The sequence below is a fragment of the Pleurodeles waltl genome, chromosome 5 (assembly GCF_031143425.1).
Source record: "Pleurodeles waltl isolate 20211129_DDA chromosome 5, aPleWal1.hap1.20221129, whole genome shotgun sequence".
Taxonomy (NCBI): Eukaryota; Metazoa; Chordata; class Amphibia; order Caudata; family Salamandridae; genus Pleurodeles; species Pleurodeles waltl.
Window position 1 is genome coordinate 695,558,648 of NC_090444.1, and position 24,294 is coordinate 695,582,941.

General features: G+C 44.8%; 1 protein-coding gene across 1 annotated transcript in view; it reads left to right on the forward strand.

Annotated features, from left to right (window-relative positions):
- Positions 1–24,294, forward strand: part of SLC22A3 (solute carrier family 22 member 3) — a 634,522-nt gene that overhangs the window by 306,763 nt on the left and 303,465 nt on the right. The window lies entirely within an intron of this gene.

The following is a 24,294-nucleotide window of genomic DNA, read 5'->3' on the forward strand; positions in this document are numbered from 1 at the left end:
CCCCTTGGCTGTTGGCTCTAGCAGCAGGCATTGGGATGTCAGAACTCAACTTAAATAAGTTATTGCAGTCAACCAATCTAAGATTTTGAGAGTCTGGGAGAAGAAAAGCAGCGGGAGGAGGAAAGAGGAAGAGGCAGTAGAAAGAGGCTTAGATCTACCTGGATAATTTGTGTTACAGGTGTAGATAGGCCAATATAGGAGGAGGGGAGTGAGTAGGAGACTAAAACTCATTAGCAGCTGCATAGCACCACCCATGCTAGAGGAGTAGCAGGGTGATGTATGCATTATGCATGTACACCAAAAAAGGAGTAATCTGAGAAGGGCCAGCAATCTATGTGGCAACATGCACAAGGCAGAAATGCTGTCAAATGAGTAAGATTATGCCAAGATGGACTTGTTTGACATTGGCAATAGTCATGCACTATCTCCTGCCATATAAACACCCTATGAGCGAGGACAAAAGTGGAAGAACAGTCAAGGTTGACAACCTGAGCAGAAACTACACAAGCTTAAAAGTCCCAGATTTCACCTACTCCCGCATGGCCAAAGGAGACCAAGATTTTGAGCACAGATTTCCTCTCATGCCTCACCTATTCATGTAAGCACAAACATCATAGTTTATAATCCAGATCTGGTTAGTAACTTTGGTTACCAACCAGATTGGAATTTATTCTAAACTCATAACGAGGGCCGAATCAGAAGGCAAATTAAGCCATTTTCTGCTGAATTTTCAGTTGGCAGGATCTTTTGTGGTTGCTTCTAGTGTGTGTTCAGTCTAAGGCAGAAGCTTCACTGTAGCGATGCAGTTGATAGTGACAGACTGGGAATATGAGATTTCATACCAAATCATCAAGTACCGTTGTGCCCACAAATCTCTTGGGCATCTTTTAAAATCTTACACACCAACATGTTTCCATACCATAGGTGCTGATGGTGGTGGAAGGATCTGCAGGAGGTGCAAATCCTTTGATGTTTTCTTGAGTGAAAGATTGGCTGCAAGATGTGGGGAGTGGCTGCTACAATGATTTATAGGATTTTCCGAATCAGATCTACAGTCTGATATGGATGGTGGTGAAGTTGCCATCACTATGGCTACTATGTCCACAGACCGTACTTTTCCATTAGTAATGTCTGTTCCTTTAAAGCACTGTCCTGATGAAGCACCACTGCCCGACCATGCACAGCTGAGTTGGGTGCTGTACATGATGGCTATTATGATGAAGCAGACATAGGAGCAATACTCACCTTCCCATGACACAAACTGCCAGGGGAGAGGGAGCTGGAGGAGCAATGTATGTTTCTTCCAGGGTGACTGGAATGGTAGTCACAGAGAAAGTCTTCTACCTTGATCACACTGGTAAGGTAAAAGTGCTGCCATCGTTCATCAAACAGAAATTCCTTTTGATCGTAGTGCTTGCTCGCCAGCCAACATTTCAGTGAAATCTTATTTCAGTTCAGAACTGAACATTGTTTGTCCTGGATGGTACAACTCTGTGATTAAGGGAAGGAACCTTCACACGATAACTACAACACGCAACAGTGGGCAAAACAGAATGCAAACAGACATATCTTTGACAAAGGCCATCTCCTGTAACAGTATGGCAAGAGGAGGCATGATCAGGGCGATGAGGTCGCTGGTTATGTCTTTACTTTTCATCACAGCAGCAACAAGTGATAGTATACAACGTAATGCATCCTTAATATATCGTAAATAAGATTTGAAGCACTGCGTGCAGCAGGGGCATATTTATCATAAGTGCCCCAGGTTCATGACATGAAGGCAGATAGGTTTTAGGGGCTCTCCGCTCTCCAATTATGGCTGCATTTTACTTCCCGGCTAGTGGAAGAGGGTGCACATTTTCTTTGCCTGCATTATGGCTCATGGCTTCCTTTCAATACCCCTGGCTGGCAGCAGATAAAGTAAGCCCAGCAGTGCACTGGTGCTGTCAAATATGAAGGACTTCATAGTCTGGCAAAGGACTATCAGACATATGTAAAGGTGTATGTGATAATTAGGTAAATCATCATGTAAGAGTAGGTCTGTTTACTTTTACAGGGCGAGCCGAAGATATACAGTGGGCTTGAGAAGAACATACAAGGCCTTGGAGACCACCCATTGCTTGTCATTAGTTGGCTTTCCTATCACTAATTTGCTTGCTCTTCATTTGTGTCCTAGTACTCATTTGCCAGCTTCTTATTCGTGCCCCAGCTTCTATATCGTGTGCTTGTCCCTTCCATGGAGTACAGCCTCTTTACCACCTCTTTTGACAGTCTAGCTTCTATGTTTCCATTGCTTGCTTTTTATTCACCACTTTATTCCTAAGCACTTCATGAGAGGACATGTGTTTTCCCTCATGTACTTGCCCTTCTGGTGCTTTCTTGCCCATGTGCTTCTCCCCTGCCCACTCCATGCTGCTCTCTCTCTAGTTGGTGCTCCTTCCCAAAGCGTCCTCAGTGTAGCTTCCTCCAGCAATACCCTCCTTCTTTCCTAGCTGTTGCTTTTCCTCCAGACCTCTGACCTCCGTGTTGCTTCTATTCCTCTGCATTGCTTCCCTCTACCCTTGCACTCCTTGTTTCTTGCCCCAGCCCAACATTCCATCCTGCTGCTTCACCAGCAGTGCCGTCCATGTTACTCCCTCACCCAAGCTTCCAAAAAAAAAGCTTTCACAAATTTTGCAGTACTTTTTTTTATTAACTGATCCAGCTTAGTAAATAATAATTTTTAAAAAATCACTCAAGTCATTTTGTTTGGACTCGGCTTCAAAATGATGTGACCTCTGTGTTTTTTTCTTTAGCCATGCTGGAGAGCATTGGGGATGCTCATCTCTTCACATACTGTCTCTTCAAAGTGTCTGTACGGGTGTGCAGTAGTATAACTGTTCTTTAAAATGGTTTTCAAATAGAGGAGATATTTCTTGATTGCGCACTGACAGCAACTTCTTCGTCCATAAACACCAGCAGCTTTTTCATGTCCTCTCAGGTACAAAAGAGGTACTTCTTACCCTCCAGCACTGTACTGGAATACATTTGTGGAAAGATATATCTTTCCGTGTAATATGAATCTCTTTCTTAGAAAAGTAAGGTAGTATGTGAAATATTGGAGGGAGGGAGGGAACTTTGCATCTCTGTTTTACTCTGGCCTTTCTCTGAATTTCTTCCAGAATTGTAACTGTCAGGACCCCTTTCAGAGGCCCAGGGGGCAGGCAGAAACTACTGGGCCCAACTATGGTAGTTGAGGCCTTTCAGTCCTGATGTCCCAGAGCCTGGTCTACTATGGGCTCTGAACAACTGGGCCAAGAACCCCTTCAGCACCTCACTGTCAGTGGTAGTGCAGGTCAAGCAGTCCAAGGCTTCTCTGGAAGAAGATAGGTGTAAATCGAGCACAGACTCTTAACCCAATATACTACTAGCAACCCCAAATACTTGCTTTTATGTAATCAGAGTGTTTATATACTAATGCAAAGTACAGTACAAGACACTGCAAATAATATACACAAGCAGGTCTGCTAGCATTACCCAGGTCAGCCCCTGTCCAAATCCCAGTAATTGTTATTCACCATTTACTTTTGGCAAACATCCAAGCTAGGACCGGCTAGTGAGTTCACATCTTAGAAGTTCTACGAGGGCTTTTAGCAAAAGTTGACCTGGGCCCACACTCGCTGAGATGGTGGTCTAGTCCTTAGGTGCGCTCTCTGGGGCTGGCAGTGAGCAGATTGTGCTGCAGACGTCCATGGCAAGCCTCCGATCTGGTGATAAGTCATCATCTTGATTATGGGGCGAGTTTTGGGTGCTCCCAGAGTCAGGTTGGTGAAACATGGCTCCAATTCCATGGGTACCAACCCATTGGCGATTATGGTTGCATGCTATCCTAGGGTGACTCCCCCCCTTGCAGGACTCTGGCCCCCTCCTGACATGCAGGGTGTCTTGACAGCACACATAGGGCAGCAGCCCATAGTCTTTTCTGTGATCCCCTCCAGAAATACAGGGATTGCTTAGCAGTATCGATAAGAAGATGTCCCTCTTTGGGTAGTGCTGGTACATGGGGAACAAGCCTCTCTTTGATGCAGTACGGCAACAGACCAGCAAACTCTACTTTCAGCAGAGGCCCCCTCCTGGCATCACAGGTTCGCACAATGCACACAGACAATTGACCTGATTGGTGTAGCGGTTCAGTCTTCCCCGTGGCCCCCCACCTGGCATATGAGGTCGGACAGCGCACATGGTCAGATTACCTAGAATACTCTTGCTAGGACCCCCCACTGGACCTCACTCCCTCCAGGCAATCTCTTTCTCCTCAGACAGCTGACTGTTCTTGGGTCGGGCAGAAGCTGGAGCTCCAGGCCAGTGTGCTTGATCCTCCTGGGTGATGTCCCCCCACTCACCCTTAGTCTGCAGTCCTGGTTACAACAGGCAGAACTTGGTCTGAGCTTCTCCACACTGCAGCTTCAGGTTGACCATTCGGAAGTCACAAAGTCACAATCCATTTCCAGACACACACACTTGTGATTTAATGTCTCTGTCTTTGAAGTTTCTGTACTGGGGGTTGCCCACTTTGAAGTGCCCACTAAATTGTGGTGCTGTTACTCCAGAGAGCAGCCTATCGTAGCAGGGCAGTCTGGAAACCTGATAGCCCCAAACACAGGCCCTGGGAGTGACTAGAGCTTCACACCTGAATGTCAGCCTTTGTGACATATGAACCATAAGGTTGCCAAAGAGCCCCAGCACTATGCCTTATGATTCTCGAATCAGCCCCATCTCCGACCTCAGATATGCATAGGGTCACGTTGGCCAGTGACCTCCTTTCAGAATCAAAGCGACCCTATTTATGTGCAGCAAAGAGTTTGACTCTTACTTCCTCCAATGTGTGTCCCATTCAGCTTTCAGAAATGCAGCAATCCATAAATCTGTCTGGAGGAAACCTTAACCTCCCCCTGCTTCTCCAACAAGCCCTGGGCCTCCCAAAGTCGAACCCAGTATCCTTGATGTTTTGTGTCCATTGGAAGCACACACACCCATCACTGCACACATACAGACGTGTGAAACTGCTGTACTGTACCCTTGGGCATCCATACATCCCACCTCGTTCATGCATCATTGCATGCTATCTCCTACATGTGGTACCAGCTCACAGGCCAACAAATATCCCCGAGTGTAAACATAACCGTGTGCGCTATATCCTAATGCACGGTACCTTCTAAGGGCAATGTAGGCATGTCAACGCACACACACAACCATGCATGCTATCTTCTGATGTACTGTACCTTCCCAGAGGCACAAATACATCTTAGCATTGCACACAATCCAATGCAAGCCAAGGGTGATTTAAGGCCACAGCAGCGCAAATTTATCAGGGTCAGCCAGGATGCACCAATCCTATGACACAGATAAAAAGACATGTTAGACATGTTGGTGCAGGCACCACTGCACTCATGCTACTCAACTCACTGTGAAGGCAGTAGCCTTCCACCACTTGAAAGTAACGATTTAGGTACCCCTCACGGTGTAAGCAAACTGCAGCCTAGGTTATAGTGCACACTCATGTTTGCTCATGACAGAAAATGTTTACCAAGGATCCACATATCACCGCAGCTGGGCACTCAGAGGAGGGGAACACGTTTAAAACCATGTAAGGGACTTTTCCGTCCCAATAGTTACCTTCAGATCTTCACTCTTGAGAATCAACTTTACTGTACAAATTGCTACCCCCTATAAAGTGGTAAGTCTTATAAAATCATTGCTCAAATCACCTAGGATTCTTCTCTCTAATTGCGTCACTAAGCACCACAAAAGTCAACATTAATTTAGCAGATTGCCTCTTAGGTCATTTTCCCGTTCATCTTCTGATATATCAAGGGGCATATTTATACTCTGTTTGCACCGAATTAGTGTCATTTTTTTTTACTCTAATTCGGTGCAAAACTAACTCCATATTTATACTTTGGTGCTAGACCCCTCTAGCGCCAAATTTATGGAGTTAAAGTCATTTTTTGAAAGTGGAGACCTACCTTGCCTTAATGAGATGCAAGGTAGGCGTTCCCGTGCAAAAAATTACTCTATGGCAATATTTAGGGGCATATTTATACTCTGCGGCATATTTATACTCTGTTTGCACCGAATTAGCGTCATTTTTTTGACTCTAATTCGGTGCAAATCTAACTCCATATTTATACTTTGGTGCTAGACACGTCTAGCACCAAGGCCCTGATTTATACTTTTTTTGCGCCGCATTAACGTCATTTTTTGACGTAAAATTGGCGCAAACATACAAAATATTGGCCCTTATTTATACTTTTTGCTGCAAAACTGCACTAACTCAGTCTTGCACCACAATGGTTTGCACCGGCTTGCACCATTTCTGTGCACCAGCCAGGCACCATATTTATGGAATGGTGCAAGCCGGTGCAAAGGGTAGGCTAGAGTAAAAAAAAATGACTTTAGTCGGGTGGAGCTGGCAGTATAGAAGAAGAGGGTTTAGCACCAAAAAATGACTTTAGGCAGGTTAGAGTAAAACAAAATAACTCTAACCAGATTAGCGTCATTTTATGGTGCTAAACCTACCATGCCACATGACTCCTGCCTTAGAAAAGGCAGGAGTCATGCCCACCACCCCAATGGCCAGCACAGAGGACAAGGGTCCCCTGGGCATGGCCATTGCACCCTGTGCCATGTATGGGGGCCCATTTCAGGGCCCCCATGGCACTTTAAAAAATAAAATGATTAAATGCAATCTTAACTGTACCTACCTGGGATGGGGACCCCCATCCTCCGTAGTCCCTCTGGTGTGGGTTAGGGTGCCCCTGGGGCCAGGGGAGGGCACCTGTGGGCTTATTCCATGGTGTTCCACCATGGAAATAGGCCCACAGGTCCTCTAACGCCTGCCCTGACCCAGGCTTTAACAAATGGGGCAAAGCAAGCTTTGCCCCATTTTTTGACCCCTCCTCCCTCCCTTGCACCATTTTTGCATAGGAGTATAAATATGGCGTTAAGGCCATAGAGTCATTTTTTGCACTGGAACGCCTACCTTGCATCTCATTAAGGCAAGGTAGGTTTCCACTTCCAAAAAATGACTTTATCTCCATAAATCTGGCGCTAGAGGGGTCTAGCACCAAAGTATAAATATGGAGTTAGTTTTGCACTGAATTAGAGGGGAAAAAAATGACACTAATTCAGTGCAAACAGACCGGCTTGCACCATTCCATAAATATGGTGCCCAGTTGGTGCTAAAAAATGGTGCAAGCCGGTGCAAAACTTTTTGGTGCAAAACTGCGTTAGTGCAGTTTTGCACCAAAAGTATAAGTCAGGCCCCAAGTATCCTTATGTTCTTAACACATAGGGACTTTTCTGTGACTGCTATTCTGCATTCCTGTTTGATCTGTTGCTGTAAAACTGTCGCTCCTCCCCTGACCACTTCTACTTGAACTCCATTGGCACAGGTCAGTGCTGCAATTCTAACGGTGGCACTCTTTTGCCTAGGTCTACCACTGCAATCTGTCCAAACGTAGGCCCATATTTATGAGGCCCCCAGTGCTGCCATTGCATCACTTTTTGTTATGCAACAGCGGCACAAACCACTAAATCATATTTATGAAGCCACACAAAGCCACTTTTTGTTGCTTGAATGGCCTCATAAATATGGATTAAGGCAAGGCAGCGGAAATCATTGCCTTACATTGCACTAAGAAGGAGTTTCATGGGTATTGCCGTGGGTGTTCCCATGTAATACTCATGGATTACTGCGTTCTGCAGCACACAGAGTCAAAATAAGAAAGTAATAATGAATAACCTTGTAATCAAAATTTTCGAAAATATAATCCAGTCAAACCCAGCATGACACAAATCACTTCAATGGAGCTAAATGAGCTAACACCAAGGTAATGCTTCCACAAGATAGATCTGAGGCATGGTACATTACTGAGAGAGATCCTTGATCTGTCCTCAATATCATACCATGCTACGAGAGCATGTTTGCTACATACACTTTTAAAAGTGATTGAACATCTCTCTTAACCAGTAAGTTTGCCCAGTTGGGGCTGCAAGCCAAGAATGAGGAACCATGAAAGAGTGCGTTAGAGACCATGCAAGCGCAGCGGTTTGCCTATGAAAGTTGAGCAAATGTTCAGAGGAGCTGTGCTCCTCTAGGGAACAAAGGAGCCTAATTAGCAAACCCAGATTCTGGGTGAGTGGCATTCACAAAGCCAGCACCCTTCGCTCTGTATCTTATAATAAAACTCCAGTATCACACTGAGAATGCTCACTCTTTGTGTGAGAAGTGGTGAACATTTCTCAAGAACAAACCAGCAGAGCACATTTCAGAGTTCTACCACCATCAAACGTAGTGAGAGTCTTTCATTGACATTCCACCCTAGCCACTGAAAACAAATAGTGCCATTTAAATACTGACCTTTTAGGCAAGGGGAGCCGATGTTAATTGAATAGAAGCTTTAGGTTTAGAGACCACGCAGCCCAAATATACAGTTCTGCATTTAGAAAAACACAGACTTGTATATATACAACACACATTAGACCGTAAAGCACCACATACATGTCGACAACTAGTGCATTAAAACGGTCTCCAATTGATACTAAAAACTCCCATTTTAAATTCAATTTCTCAGGCATCCGATTCCTCAAGGGCTCTTTTTCGGGCAGTCTCCAATCTCACCAATCTGCCCTCCGGCTGCGTTCCTTCCCGAGTTGTTTGTGACAATTGTGCCTCTTTTTTCTAAAAGATGGTGAAGGATATTCATGATTGTATAGCCCAATGTCCGATTTCATCCTGTCTAACTCTGCAAGATTGCAAGCCTAGACCCTTTTTCACTCCTTTCACAGCTTTACCAGTGAGTAAGGAAGAAGGGGAGGATTTCTCCCTGATTACCTCCCTGACGTCGGGCTCCCCCAACAAGGTATGCCCAATCAGGACTCAAACAACTTTAATCTGCAGTGATTACATCTACTTTTACCTTCATCCTTAATACCTGTCCCTAGTGGATGGAAAAAAACGGCTGTTAAACTCTTTTTAAACAGGTCAAAGCTGGACCCCAGGGCAAAAGCTAACTATTGGCTAATCTTTCTTTTAACAGCAGTCACTAAAATTTGTGAAAAGTTCTGGCTCACTGCCTTCCTAAACATCTTGAAGTGCACCAGTTACTAGATGCTATCCGGATGAATTTAAGGCCCGGTGTAAACTTGGATTCCGCCTGTGTAGCTAAAATTGAATGACACAAGGGAAGATTACAATAATGGCATTTCCACCTGCCTCATCCAGCTGTTGCAGTTGTGTTGTTCTGCTACTTCCAAATGAGATTCTTGAAAAAAAGGCTTTTTCTTCAATGTTACTTGGAAGGTTGTGTTGTTAATGCTATCATGTTTTGCTTGAACTGTGCCAATACTTGCTATGTTGGTCTTCCTGACCCAGTAATTTACAAGCTTTAAGGCATTCAAAATATGGCAGCATGACGTGTCATGAATTTCAGGGAATTTTATGGGTTCTGTGATGCTTGCCATAAGCTGCACTGGTTGTCAGTTTATGGAAGGATCTGTTATAAGTTGCTCTGCTTTTCCCCAGTGCCTATCATGAAACAGGTCCCAGGCTACTTATGAATTTGCTTCAAGTCTGTCTAATCCCTTTATTTCCTTCACTTTTGTTGCTTCCTGAATTTGGAATCCACCTGTCTAAGACTATGCAAAATTTAGAACAATTCTATGTTTAGTAAGACATTTAAATTTCATTTATTTTTGTAAGCTGACACAATAAAATAAACTCCTACTACTGCTGTCATCCATTTTTTTGATTATCTTTATATATTTTCTGATGTTAATATTCAGTTCAACCTTAGGGCGTTTGTTGCATTAAACACCTGTCTATGTGAAGCCTAAACAGATCATTTATCTCTAACCTGATGCATACCTATGTCACTATAATCAGTTTTTGCTGAGTGCAGTGTAAGACAGATGTAGAATTTGTCTTGACACACGCATTGCGTGCTTTTCTCCTCGATGGTGTCTATGCAAAGGTAGTACACTTGCACACCTCTTGTGTGGGCCTTGCATCACTGTGACCTGTCTCTTTAAGGAGGTATAGTTTGGCAGTAACATGCTTGTGCTCAAATTATTCTGCTGTCAAACTAAGCCTAGGCCTATCAAAAGCATCATCATTCTGATATTGTGTATAATAGTTACCAATTCAAAAGCATTGACTAAGAAAGATACTACTTTGTGCACTATGGCGCAAACCGTGCACCATATTTAAACTTTGACGCCCGGGCCCGCAGATGTCAAAATTCCTCAGTGTGAGTCATTTTTTGGATGCGGGAAACTGCTTAGCGTTGATGACATGCAAGGTAGGCGTTCCCGCCCAAAAAATGACTTTAAGGCCTGTGTGCCTTATTTATACTCCTGGGTCATTTTGACGCACAGGAGAGGGCGGGCCTTAAAAAATGGCGCACAGCCTGATGTGTGCCGATTTTTAACGCCTGCGTCAGGGCAGGCATTAAGGGACCTGTGGGCTCACTTCCATGGTCTCTGACCATGGAAGGAGTCCAGAGGTGCCCTTCCCTGCCCCCACGGACACTCCCTGCCACCCTCGCCCACCCCTGGAGGACCCCCATGGATGGGGGGACCCATTCCAGGTAAGTACAGGTAAGTTGAGGTAAGTATTTTTTTATATTTTTTTAAAGTGGCATAGGGGGCCCTAATTTGGGCCCCCCTCCATGCCACTGTGCCCAATGACCATGCCCAAGAGACAAGAGTCATTTCAATGGGGGTTGTTCATCATAAAATGGCGCAAGTCCGGTTTGAGGCATGATTTTTGCCTTAAACCTGACTTGCACCATTTTTTGACGCACAACCCCCATTTTCCCCTACGCCGGCGCTGTCTGGTTTGAGTCCTTTTTTTTTTTACTCTGACCAGTCCGCAGAGCCGGCTAACGTCATTCCTTAAATAAGACGCCCGCATGGCGTGTAGGAATGGCGTTAGCCGGCAGTAAAAATGTTGACGCAAACCAGCGTGTTCCAGTGTTCCCATGACAAATGGTAATCATCTTGTCTATCTGGTGTCTCTTGTGCCCCATTCAAGGTTGTTGCTTTCTGTACCAAGGGCAGGCTAATTGTTTAATTAGTATAGACATTTAGGAGAATATGGTCAATCTTCTCAAACTCATTTTTGAGACATTTGTAACAGATGCTGCATTTTATAAAGCACATTGCAGGGTTTAAAATCAACATTGCTACTTTAGTGCATTTCACATTTTGTGTGCTGGGGGGCTTCAGAACAGAATTGAAGCTTAGCCATTGTTACTATAGCATATGCTAATAAGATGTATTATTTCTATTGCTAGTGGAGGAACCTCTTTGCAGGACATTGCTCATCAGGCAGATTCTGTGTATTCTGGAGCTTGAAGAAATACATGCACCTTTTGCATGCTAGAACAGTAGCCATTGCAAAAGTATTTAAAGGCAACAACTTTTTGTGCCAGTTTTCTATGCTTGGAGGATGTAGTTCAGTCATCTCATATTAGAATTGCTAAATTTGGGAGATAACAAGAGCTATTTTATTTTGATTAGGACTAGTGTACTTCTTAGCAGAGTAATTAACAGCTGGTAATATTGCCATCTGCTTGGCATTTAATCAGTCTTGGAAGAAATGGAAGATGCATTAGAAATCAAACTCAAGAATTATCAGTCACATTCTAAAACCAGGTATGTTAACCCACTAAGCTCAATATTCTGGCACATGTACATGTTTATCATTTCAAACAAGCATGACGTACCTTTAGTCAACAGTCAGAGAAGAGTGTCTTTCTGAAGATGTAATTTAAAATATTTAAAGACCTCATTGTTATTTCACAGAATAATTTTTTGAGAATTGCCAAAAAGGGCCATTGTCTTGTAACAATTTGGCAATCATTAGATCTAAAGTTCTTTGGATGGAAATCTGTAGCAGCTGCTCGTTAGTAGTCAAATCACTCATTACCCTTTTCAATGATCTGTCAGTAGCCTGTAATCATTGTCAAATCCACTAAAAATAGTTTTTTTTAAAACGAAAGAATCTTTATTCACATTTTCAAATCATATACATTAACTTTCCCTAGACATTACATGTGATCAAAGCTATTAAAGCATGAATGTTAACAAAGGAAAACAACAACATCATGCAGCAGTTAGGTGAGACTCCCCCGTTCCCAGGAGAGCTGAGATGCAAATACAGAGGGGAATGGGGCAAGAGGCATGGCTGCAGTCGACCCACCCTAGATTAGCACCCCTAACTAATGATGCCAAAAATCTTTTAATGCAAATTTGCATCTCAGACTGCCTAACTCGCTTCTCTCGTTCCATCATTCCCCTCCGAACTCGCCGGTAAATTTAGTCCCGTCTCCCACGTCCTCCCCTTCCCACTCCCCCTCCACTCCATCCACCAGGCCTCCCCATGTCTCCAGGTCTCTATCAGAGTGTTCGTCCACTTGCACCCTTTTGAGTCTGCACTCCTCTGCCACCTCCCACTTCAGCAAATCCTTCTGCCACTTGTCCACAGTCAGGGGTGCCGGGCTGGCCCAGCAAATTGCAATTCTGCATCTGGCTAGGACTAGGCCCAGTTGAGCAAAGTGACATGCCATTTTACCTCCTTTTTTGGAATTGGAAGCTGTCCTAATAGGCAATGTCACATTGAAAGTGTCACTGCTATTTTCGTCACCCTCCCCACCTCCCTCTGCACAGCCTCCCAGAAAAGGCGCATTAACCTGCATTTCCATGCAGTGCGTACAAAATCTGCCTGCATCATACAGTACCAACTGCCATTGGCATTATGGGTGGGATAAACTCTGTGCAGCCTTTGTGGGGTCAGGTACGCCCTCTGCAGATAATAAAGCTGCGTTCGTTTAAATCTGGCATTACTCGCCACCTCCTGTACTAGTGCTCTAGCACGTCTCCACTTTCCCACAGTTGGAGGGAATAAAGCTCCCATCACATCTTTTTCTCAGAGGCTCCATATTTGTGTGCCTATCATCTTTGAGGGCTGCTTGTAGTCTAAACATAATGCCTTTATCAGATCCAGGGTCTAAAATCAACTGATCAACCTTCGATTTCCTGAGTTTATCTAGGAATGTCGGCCAAATCTCACAAATCGTTTGGGTGATACCTGCATATTGTAAAAACTGCCCTGGGGTTATTCCAAACTGCACCCTGGCCTCGTCAACTGTCAGGAAGGTGCCACTCAAATATAGGACTTCATCTGTCGGGTATCCCCCTCCTCCGAACATGTCCCGTCCACGGATCTGTGTAATATCACAAATGGTCACCGCCACCAAATCGGTAGGATTTTGGAATACGGGGCACGCTTCAGGACCAACTTGGCCATTATATAGTTGAAGATCTGGTAAACCCTGGCCTCCCTCAGCCAGGTCTAGTTTAAGTGTCTCCAGCCAAACCCTGTTACGCTTCCCCGCCCACACCGGGGATATCAGTAATCTATTCAAAGTGTAGAAGAGGGATCGCGGCAGCATTCAAAGCAAATTCTGCATGATGTACAGGCATTTGGGTAATAAGACCATTTTGCTCAATGCCACTCCACCAATCACTGTGAGAAGCAACGTATTCCAAAATCATATGAAAGCCTTGAGCCCACACAGGACTCTTCCCTGTGTTCAGTTCATATTGTTGCTTTATGTCATGTGTGACCTGCATTCCCAGGTAGAAAAATGCTGAAATTGCCATTGCAGCCCCAATGCTGGGAGGTCTCCCTCCGCTTTACTACCCAGTGAAGCGAGTAGGAAAGGTACGTCTTACGAAGGTTAACCTTTAGCCCTGATATCACCCCACAACTGGCCATGAGGCGCATGAGAAGCAGGACCGAGCGGCCGGGTCCATTAAGTATAATAGGGTGTAGTTGGCGTACATGGACACAGCATGTGTTGTGGTTCCCACTGTTATACAACAAACGCTAAGTTCTGATCGAAAGTGGCTCGCCAATGGTTCCATAGTGAGAGCAAAAAGGAGTGGGGACAGGGGGCACCCCTGTCTTGTTCCCCTCTCAGCAGGGACAGAGGTGACACCACTTGCCCCATTTGCACTCTGGCACAGGGCTCTGCATATAGCAGGCAAGTCCAGGATATATAATCCTGTCCCAGGCCCATTCATCTAAGTATCTCCCACAAGTCCTCCCATAATATGGTATCAAATGCCTTTTCAATATCTAGCACTCGTGGTGCTTAAATCTCTCTGCCAGTTGTCTTATTCAGGACATGGGATAATCTTTGCAAGTTCATGTGTGTACATCTCCCTGGTATAAATCCACATTGATCTTGGTGGATGAGATTACCTATTACTCTACTCAGTCGCAACGCCAGAACTTTGGCAAGGAGCTTGACCTCGATGTTGAGCATAGACAGAGGGTGGTAGGACCCAGGGTCCATGGCATCTTTCTCTGGCTTAGGGGGCATGATCACCAGTGCCTTGTGCACGTGTGGGGGCAAGCTACCAATAGCCTGTGCCTCCCAGAGTGTCTTCAACAGTGCAGGGAGGAGTGTCAGGGCAAACGCCTGGTAGAATTCCTCTGGGAACCTATCTGTCCTGGACATTTTCCCGTGGCCATTTTCCACAGTGTTTTCTGTAGCTCCCCGATGTGTATTTCCTCTCCCAACCCCTCCATCTACCCCTGGGTGAACCTTGGGAGCTCCAATTTATCTAGGAAACCCGCTAAAGTATGAGGATCACCTTCTGCCAGGTATATTTCAGCAAGGTGTGCAGGTAGCAGCTCATTTATGGCTATTCGTCCTATAACCTGCCTGTCACCAGGGTGATGAAGACAAAGACTCAATGGGGGCGGTCTTCCCACTTAAGAAACCAGGCCAACATACGGCCTAATTTATCTCCTTCCCTATGTAGTCACTTCCTGTAGTCCCTCCCGACAATCTGTTCCAGACAGCCCTAACACGCCTCTGCACCTCACCAGTTCTGCCTCCATTATCTGCTCCGGTTGTCTGCTTTGTAACCAAAGGAGGGTTTCCTCTCCCTCCAGTACCTCACCCACTAGGTTTCTCCTAGTATTGTATGTCTTGCTAATACTCTCCCGCCTGAGGACTACCTTCAGTGTTTCCCACTCCACTTCCTTTGACTCAGTGGAGTTCCAATTAGTAGACATATAACCTTGTCGCACCAATTGCATGTCTATTTTATACTCAGGATCCCTCAGTGAGTCCTGCTGCAATGCCATCGCGGTATCTCCGGTCTCCGCTCCCGGATCCCAAGCCCTAGAAGTAGGGTACAGTGATTGGAAAAAAAAACTTCTAAGTGACCTATCTGACATTAATGAATCCATAATTGGAGGGCAGAAATATACCTAGACGGCTATACATCCTGTGGGTGGCGGAGTAACATGAGTAAGTTTTGGTGGATCGATAGAGGTCACGCCAGATGTCCCTGAGGCAGACATTGTTTCCTAGAGGCTTGTAACCCTATGAGGTTTTGTAACCTGTCTAGGGGGGTACCGGTCAAGTTGCCTATCAAGGACACAGTTAAAATCGCCAGCCCACAGCATGGACATTCCCATGTATGTGATAAGTTCAGACTCCATGGCCGGGAAAAACTCAACGTCATCTAAGTTTAGTGCATATGTATTTCACTAAAATTTGTTGGCTGTAATCCTATCATGCTTAACCAACATACTTAATATGATTTTTTATCACACTGTTTTCTTGTATTGGTTCTAATGACAGCTCCACCCCATTGTTTGAAGTGTTAGCCACACTTCCATTGGTTGCCCTGTTAGCTTGTCTCCTCCCACAAATAGTTTGAATATACTTGTGCCCCTACCATTAAGTGTAAGAAACGCATCACACACTCATGCCTGTACTTGTGTGAATAATTTGCAAATTAATCTTATGTAAATTACACATATTTTCAGGAATAAATCTAATGTACACCTGGCTGTGATGGGGTTCATTTAGTCTTGCCATTTGCATTTGAAGAATGTATTACCTATACTAGCATAAATATACTCACTTAGGCCCAGATTTAAGAGGGCCTAGCACCATTTAAATGCCACATTAATGTCATTTTTTTACGCTAAGGTGGCGTTAAAAGGCCCAAAACGCTGCGCCATATTTACAAAGTGGTGCAATGCAGGGATTGCGCCACTTTGTAACCCTTTGTGCTACATTATGCCTGCGCCAGGCATAATGTATGCAAAGAGGGCACTCCTCCCGTTGGGGATGGAGCGTAAAAATAGCGCGAAGAAATCTAACAGATTTCTTTTCGTCCCTTTTTCTGGGATTTTTAATGTCTGCTCAGAGCAGGTGTTAAAAGGAGGCTCCCATTGGTTGCAATGGTCCTCTGGGTGCTTTGCAGGATTAGCGTAAAAATGTTTGACACTAATTCTGCAAAGTGCCAAACCAGCATCAAAAATTACGCTAGTTCCCTAATTATTCCCATGGTGCGCCATATTTTAAGTATGGCGCACACATAGTGGTGTTAGGGGGCGCTCAAGAAAAGTGGCACTGCACCTCATAAATCTGTCCCTTAAACTCCTAGGAGAAACATGAAGCAGGTGCCCTCTAGCGGTAATGACATTAACACTTTGCACATCCTGTAGATGCTGCATTCCCTATAAACAAGAGAAATAAAGAACTGTAAAAAGATTAATGCACGATTGTTCAATTTTTTTTACAGCCACCATACATTTTTTCCACCCTATGCTCCTGTAGGATCACTTCGTTGATGTACGAATACCAGAACACACACAGCATTTGTCAAAACCAGGGAAAGTGAAAAAATTTACAGTATATGTAATGCAGCTCATTTTCCCATTAAACACAGGTCAAAGTGACCACCATATTACCCAAAATCAGTAACCATACGATTTTTCGGGTTCCAAGGTCAAAATAGGAAGGATTACTGACCAAACATGAGAATGCCACATGGAAGTAGCGAGTGGCTGTGATCCACTGTGCTAACTGGTTTCAAAAACAATAGATGGAAAGTTCGATTTTCAATCCACCCTAAACTTTATGTTTTCGTGAATGTGACAGCCAATAATTACATGTAATTTGGCAACATGTGAAAACCGGAAAAATGCACTATACTTGTCTAAAAAAATTCAGGAGACACAAACCTATTGTGTTATGAATACTAATAAACGTTAAAAAAATTGACAGCATAGTTTGGCTGGTAATATATTTGGGACTAGTATACATATTTGGAAAAGTTCCATTATTTTATTACTTTGGCAGTGGAATTAAATATGATGCAAGATTGCCTCAACAAAGAATTACTTATATCTCTTCAACCCGGGTCCTACACCGAGACAAAGATTCATTTTACTGCAAGATGCTTCGTTTATACTAGTACTTTATCCCATAAGGCTGCTGTAGGCACAGGGATTTGGTCGGCTTCGCTCGAGAAGGAGGGGGAGGCACCCGGCGGGAGACTCCGGCACTGGGAGTGGGGGAATCCAGGCAGAACCAGCACAAGTAAGGTTCCTGGGAGGAACTCCCAGGAACCTGGTAGCGCGGCAACACGCGCAAAACAGGCAGCCGGGGAGGAGGCTGTAGCGGCAGCAGAGCCCGTTGGAGGCTCAATCAGGCAGAGTGGAGGGGGTTGGGCCCATTAAAGCGCTTACCTGCCATTCCCTGGGAGGCACGGCATGGGACGGTTCAGTGCTGCAGATGTGCATGCCGGCGTTCGGAGGCACAGGGATTTGGTCGGCTTCGCTCGAGAAGGAGGGGGAGGCACCCGGCGGGAGACTCCGGCACTGGGAGCGGGGGAATCCAGGCAGAATCAGCACAAGTAAGGTTCCTGGGAGGAACTCCCAGGAACCTGGTAGCGCGGCAACACGCGCATAACAGGCAGCCGGGGAGGAGGCTGTAGCGACAGCAGAGCCCGTCGGAGGCTCAATCAGGCAGAGTGGAGGGGGTTGGAGCCCCCCCTCTCTTTTCCAATCCATTTCAGGTAAGGGGGCCCGGGCAAAGGGAGGGTGAGAGGGGGAGTGAAGATTGTGGAGCACAGGGGAAGAGGAGTGCAAAAGTTTTGGAATCTGCGAGAAATTCTGTAAGGAGAGGAGGTGAGGGAAGGCAAAAAGTAAAAAACAAACTTACACCCTCACTAAGAGCCTATTTTAGGGTGAGACCGGAGGGTATTGTGCTTATTCCTGGACAGGGGAGAATGGACGAACACACTGTACAGGCAAGTGGGAATGGTGTAGGCTCTGGTAAGGGGGTGGAAGACAATTCTCTCCCTCCAGTTGATGACTGGGCTTGTCAAGAGGTGGTACAAGTAGGACCTGAGTCTTCCTCCTCGGCTAGTCGAAGTAGTAATGCGATGACCTCCTGGCAGGAGGAAGAAGTCCCGGTTTTGGTGGATTCTAGTCCCCCTCCCGCCCAAGCCCTGGCCCCTGGTTCAATTTATAGCCCCTCAATGGAGGGTGTGATCCTCTCCATTTCGGAAGATATAAAAAAAGGCTTTGCAAGCTCTGAGAGTAAGCAAGGGGAAATCAGAGAGGCCTGTGAGGTATTGGAAAAATAAATCGACTGTTTGATGGAGAGGATTCAAGTTTTAGAGGAAACGGTGGGGGGGATGAAGGAGGAGTTGAAGCACCATAAAGAGGAGATTTGAGAGTTAAATGAAAAGGAGCAAGGATTACAATCTAGGATGGAGCAGTTGGACAACTATTCATGAAAGAACAATATTAGACTTTTGAAGGTTCCGGAAGGAAATTTTAAGTCTTATGTGGTCTCCTTAATTAAATCTGCATGTGAGTTGGAGGAGAGTAAAGAAGAGATGGAGAAAGATATTCAGAGAGTACATTGTGACCCTTTCACGAGGCGGTCGAACAGTAGCAGACCTCGAAGAATCCTGGTTAACTTTTTAACTTATCAGTTGAAGGAAAAGATTTTGACCAGCGCATTAAGGCAAAAGTCGTTAAGGGTGGAAAATGTGACATTTGAGATCAGGTCTGATTTGTCTAAACTCACTATGGATAGGCAGTGGGAGTTGGGAAAGCGTTTGGATGAGTTTAAAAAGTTAGGGGCTTCTGCGCAGTTGAAATTCCCTGCATTTCTCCGAGTTATGCAAAATAATAAAATGTACAATATAAAGGATGTGGGCAAGTGTTGGAAAATGGGTCATTGGTAAGGGCAGGTAGGTACCTACACTTAGCAATAGGCCACTAACCTCCACTTCGGTCCAGTTAGGTCTCAGTAAATTAAACCCAGCTCAACCCTTGGTAGCTTTGGCAACGAGCGTAAAGGCTTAACTTAGGAGACAGAGTGTAAAGCATTCAAATATCAGAAAACAGTAATTAAATAAAACACAGGAAACAGTTTAAAAATCCAAAACCAAGTTATAAAAATAGATTATATGTTTATCTTTAAAATGACACAAAAATGAATAAAATCGGATAAGGGGAACTGGAGATATGAATTTTTAAAGAATTATTGTTTTTTTAGCGCCTAGAAACAAAAAGCGCCAATCGGGTCATCTGGTTGCACCTCGACCGGGGCAAAGTCAAAGTTTAAGGCCGACCGCGATGGAGCCCTGCTTGGCTACAGGCCGCGGGAGGCCTCGGTTAAAAGTTTACCTTCACACTTAGTCTCTTTTTCGAAGATTTTCTTCAGAGGGACGAACCTGCCAGTCCAATCCGACCTCCTGGACCCCTTCTCCGGATACGCGATGCGGGAATCCTCGGTGGAGATTTTTACCTTCTAGTCTCTTTTTCGAGGTGAAAATCCTTCGACCGGGGTAAACCTGGATCTTGATCCGACGTCCCTGGAGCCCTCCTCGGATACGCTGGCTGGAAGGTCCCGGTCAACTTTTTACCTTCGGACTTAGTCTCTTTTTCTGAGATTTTCTTTACCGGGACGAACAAGCAAATCAGGCCGGGTCGCGGTTGAGGCAAGGCGGCTAGAGTTGCCATGGCGGGTCGGTCCCTCTATGGAGCTTTTTTGCTAAAGTTCTCCAAACTTCTCCAAACTTCTGGGGCTTCTCCCAGATGTCCTTTTAAGCTTCTTTTGAGGTCCACAGCTCACCCCAAGGGTCCAGAAGTTCTGAGATGTCCTTGAGGGTGCGGACTACAACTCCCAGAATGCACCTGGCACAAACTCCTTTTTGGCCACTGGACAGCGGTCAGCTGGTCGCTTTCTTCAGGAGTTGGTGCAGGGGACTCTGGTTAACAATTTTTCACCTGTAGCAAACAGGGAGTCCCTCCTTGAACCAGTTGAAGCCAGGCAAAGTCCTTCTTGTGGTGAAGCCCAGGTGTACAGCTGGTGCAGTCCTTCTGAGTGCAGGTTCCAGGTGCAGGCCAGGGGTCCAGCAGGGCAGTCCTTCTTCTTCTGTAGTTCTTCCTTGTTGGATGTGGTAGGGAACTGAGGTGTGGGTGCAGGTCTGCCAGTTTTATCCTTGCTCCTGGGTGAAAAGCAGGGGGGTCCTGGATCTCCAATCTGGTGCAGGGTCCTTCCCCCTGTGATGACCACTTCCTGGGAAGTGTGGCAAAAATAAATCCCAGGAGGCAACATTCTCTAAAAATCCATCATGGCTGAATCTGATTTTTGGAGGTTACATCTGGCTGAGCCCACCCACTGGTGTGGCTAAAAATCATAAACACACCCCTCTCCTAATCTAATCAAGGGGGCACCTAGTTGTCTGGGGTTGCAGGATGTGGGGGTGTTGCTGGTTGCTCCAAATGTCCTTCTCTGCCTTTGAAGACCAGTTTGGCAGCCCTCCCCCTTCCTGCCTCACCATCTGCTGAGGGGAGATTCCCTCCCACAGGCACATTCCTTTGTGTGAAGCCAGGCCACTTCACACCTCATCAAGGCAGCCTGGCCAGACTGCTAGAGGCTGGCCAATCAGAGCACAGCAGCAAAAACAATGCAGGGCTGAAATTGGCTACTTTTCAGGTAAAGTTTAAAACTCTTTACCTGAACAAGTTATATTAAATCCCACAACTGGAAGTTGTGGGATTTATTACAACAATTAATTTGATACCAAATTCTTGGTATGCATCATTTAAGGAGACTTTAAAAATTAAAATAAAGTCTCCCCATTCTAGCCTATGAAGGCCATTTACTACAATGAGGGAAAAACAAATTTGGCTGTTTTTACCTCACCCGGGCTTTTAAAACTATTTTTATAAAGTCCCTGCTTATAGTTACATGGCACCCAGCCCTAGGGGCACGTAGGGCACACCTTAGGGGTGACTTATATGTAAAAATAAGGTAGTTTAAGACTTTGGAACTACTTTTAATTCCAAAGTCGAATTTGCAAATAACTTTAATTTAAAAGCAGCCAGCAAGGCAGGCCTGCCTTTAAAATGACACTGGGCACCTCAGCAGTGCACCTATGGGTGCACTACCTATGCTGTGGTCCCTAAACCTACATGCCCTACCATAAACTAGGGACTTATAGGTAGGTTAACTTAGCCAATTATAATTAGCCTAATTTGCATATCCATTTTACACAGAGCACAGGCCCTGGGACTGGTTAGCAGTACCCAGGGCACCATCAGAGTCAGGAAAACACCAGCAAAAAGTGGCAAATGGGGGCAAAAAGTTAGGGGGCCTCTGCAATCAGCCCTGTTTTCTCACAGCAAGGCAGATGAATTGTTGGCCGTAATCAGGAGAGAGCAGGCTGACCATATGTGATGGGGGAGTTTCCCCCGTTTGCACTAGGTCTCCCAGGTAGGCAGGGCGTTCTAAAATAAGGGCCATGTTGGCCGACAAAGTGGGGGGGTTCTCTACGGGAGGGTTGAGGGAGGAAGGGGAGGGTGGGTCACAAGGTGGGGGGCAATTGGGGGGGAAGCAATAAAAATGTTCCTTATTCACTGAGGCTTAAGGGTAGTTCACTAGTTAGGAATGGCTAGCATAGGCAAAGGACAGGGGAAGGGAAGGCTTACCATGCATATGCTTTCCTGGAACATCAATGGTCTGAGGACCAGCGCGAGAAGGAATAAAATCTTACGATATTTAAGAGACTCGCCAGCACAAATTCTCGTCTTACAAGAGACCCACCTGGCGGCAGATGAGTGTAAGAGGCTATTTGAGACGCAAAAATGGGTGCAAAGTTGTATCTGTACTAATCACAATTTCCATAAGAGGGGGGTGGCTATTTTGGTTAAACATGGCTTACAAGCTAGGGTAGAAATACTCGAAGTAAGATCAGATCAAGCAGGGCGCTGGGTCATAGTAAGAGCTCAGGTTGGGGAGGTGTTTTAGTATTGGTTGGGTACTACGGCCCAAATCGTGATGATACTGAGTCTCTTAAACAGGTGTTCTCCCAGTTAATTGAATTTTCAGACCCGGTTATTATGATGGGGGATTTTAATGTGGTGCTGGATAATAAATTGGATAGGACGGATACTTGTAGATCCCTAGGTATGCCAAAATCTCAGCAATATCTAAGGAGAAATATGAAAGAGCTAGGCCTGTGTAATATATGGCGGAAGAGGGGTGGAGATGCAAGGGTTTTCTCCTTTATTAATAAGAAATATAGCCATGCTTCACGCATTGACTATTTTTTGGTTGATAATAGGTTGCTGGAGAGCGTGGATGAGGTAGAATATTTACCGTCTCATCTATCAGATCACTCAGCGGTGTCGTTGTACTTAACCTTGTCTCGGAGGAGAATGTGTAATAGATGGACACTTGAGTGTGCATTATTAATGGAGGATGATGTGACATCTCAATTACACAGGGAAACAGAAGTTTTTTTTAGTACTAATGTAGGCTCTGCATCACCATCAGTGGTATGGGATACTTTCAAGGCCGTTATAAGAGGGAAGATTACGAGCATCGCATAATATAAGCGTAAGATGTTAAGAAATGAAATAAGTTTCTTAGAACAGGAAATGCTAAAAAAAAAAAGTGAGAAATTGGTTGGAAAAGAGGAAACATTTCAGTCAGAGGTAGTGAGGGTGGGATTGGCCGAGTTAAGTCAACGTATGGAAAATATTTTACAAGCAAGAATTGCTAAAAGATGGGAGGCAAGCAAACTGAAGCACTTTGAATATGGTGAAAATTCGGGGAAGCTGCTTGCTTGGAAGATTAAATCGGACCAGGTCAGGAACCATATTAAGGAAATCAATTTGGATGAGTCAGGGGTGAAAGTGACACGATGTGAGGATATTGAGTATGTGTTTCAGGAATTTTTTGCATCCCTGTATACTGAAAGTGTAGAAGGGCGAGAAGAGTTGGTGGAAGACTGGTTAGTTCCTGATGTGCTACCGGAAATCACTTTGCAGCAGCAGGAGTTTCTTAATGGCCCTATAACCATTGACGAAGTACGGGCGGTGTTGTTTGGAGGCAAAGACGGGAAAGCCCTGGTCCTGATGGTATCCCAGTGGAGTTGTATAAAGTATTAGGTGATACAATTATTCCAATTTTGACAGAGTTGTTCTGGAAGATTTTTTCAAATGAAATAGATATCCCAACTACATGGAATGAGGCGATTATCACGCTGATTTTTAAACCAGGAAAAAATGCGACAAAATGCGCATCTTATAGGCCTATTTCACTACTAAATAGTGATTATAAATTGTTTGCTAAGATAGTGGCAGATAGGTTGAATAGAGTAGTTAATAATCTGATACATCCGGACCAGAAGGGCTTCTCAAAGGGAAGATATCTGTATGAATTGACATATGATTTTATTGGGGCTATAGATATGGCAACGTCTTTTGATTCCTCTTTGGGGGTCATTACTATTGATGCAGCAAAAGCCTTCGATCAAGTAAGCTGGGGTTATCTAAAATCAGTTTTAAAACAAGCTAATTTGGGAGATAACTTCTGTGGGGTTGTGAGTCAGATATATAGGGCTCCTACAGCAAGAATACTCGTCAAAATCTTACTGGAATTTTTACAATAACTAGAGGTACTAGACAGGGATGCCCACTATCTCCGGCTCTATTTAACTTATATATTGAGCCATTTGCTAGAAAGATTCGGCAAAATTCTGTGATATCTCCCTTTCGTTGTAAGGGTTGGGAAAGAAAACTTGCTTTGTATGCGGACAATCTTTTGGTGTATACAGATAATCTACCATCTGCTATCCCTGAGATTTTTAGATTAGCAGAAGAATTTGGTAAGATATCAGGCTATCAGGTAAATGTGGAAAAGACAGAGATCATGGCATGGAATATGGAGTATAAATCAGTTTACAGCAAGAAGGAAATAAGGTATTTGGGTGTCCTGGTGACCCAGGATATCAAACAATTAGTAGAGAGGAATCAGAAAAAGCTGCTACTGGAGTGTAAGGGATTATTGCAGGGTTGGGCTCATCTTCCTTTAACAATTATTGGAGGGGTTAATTTGGTAAAAA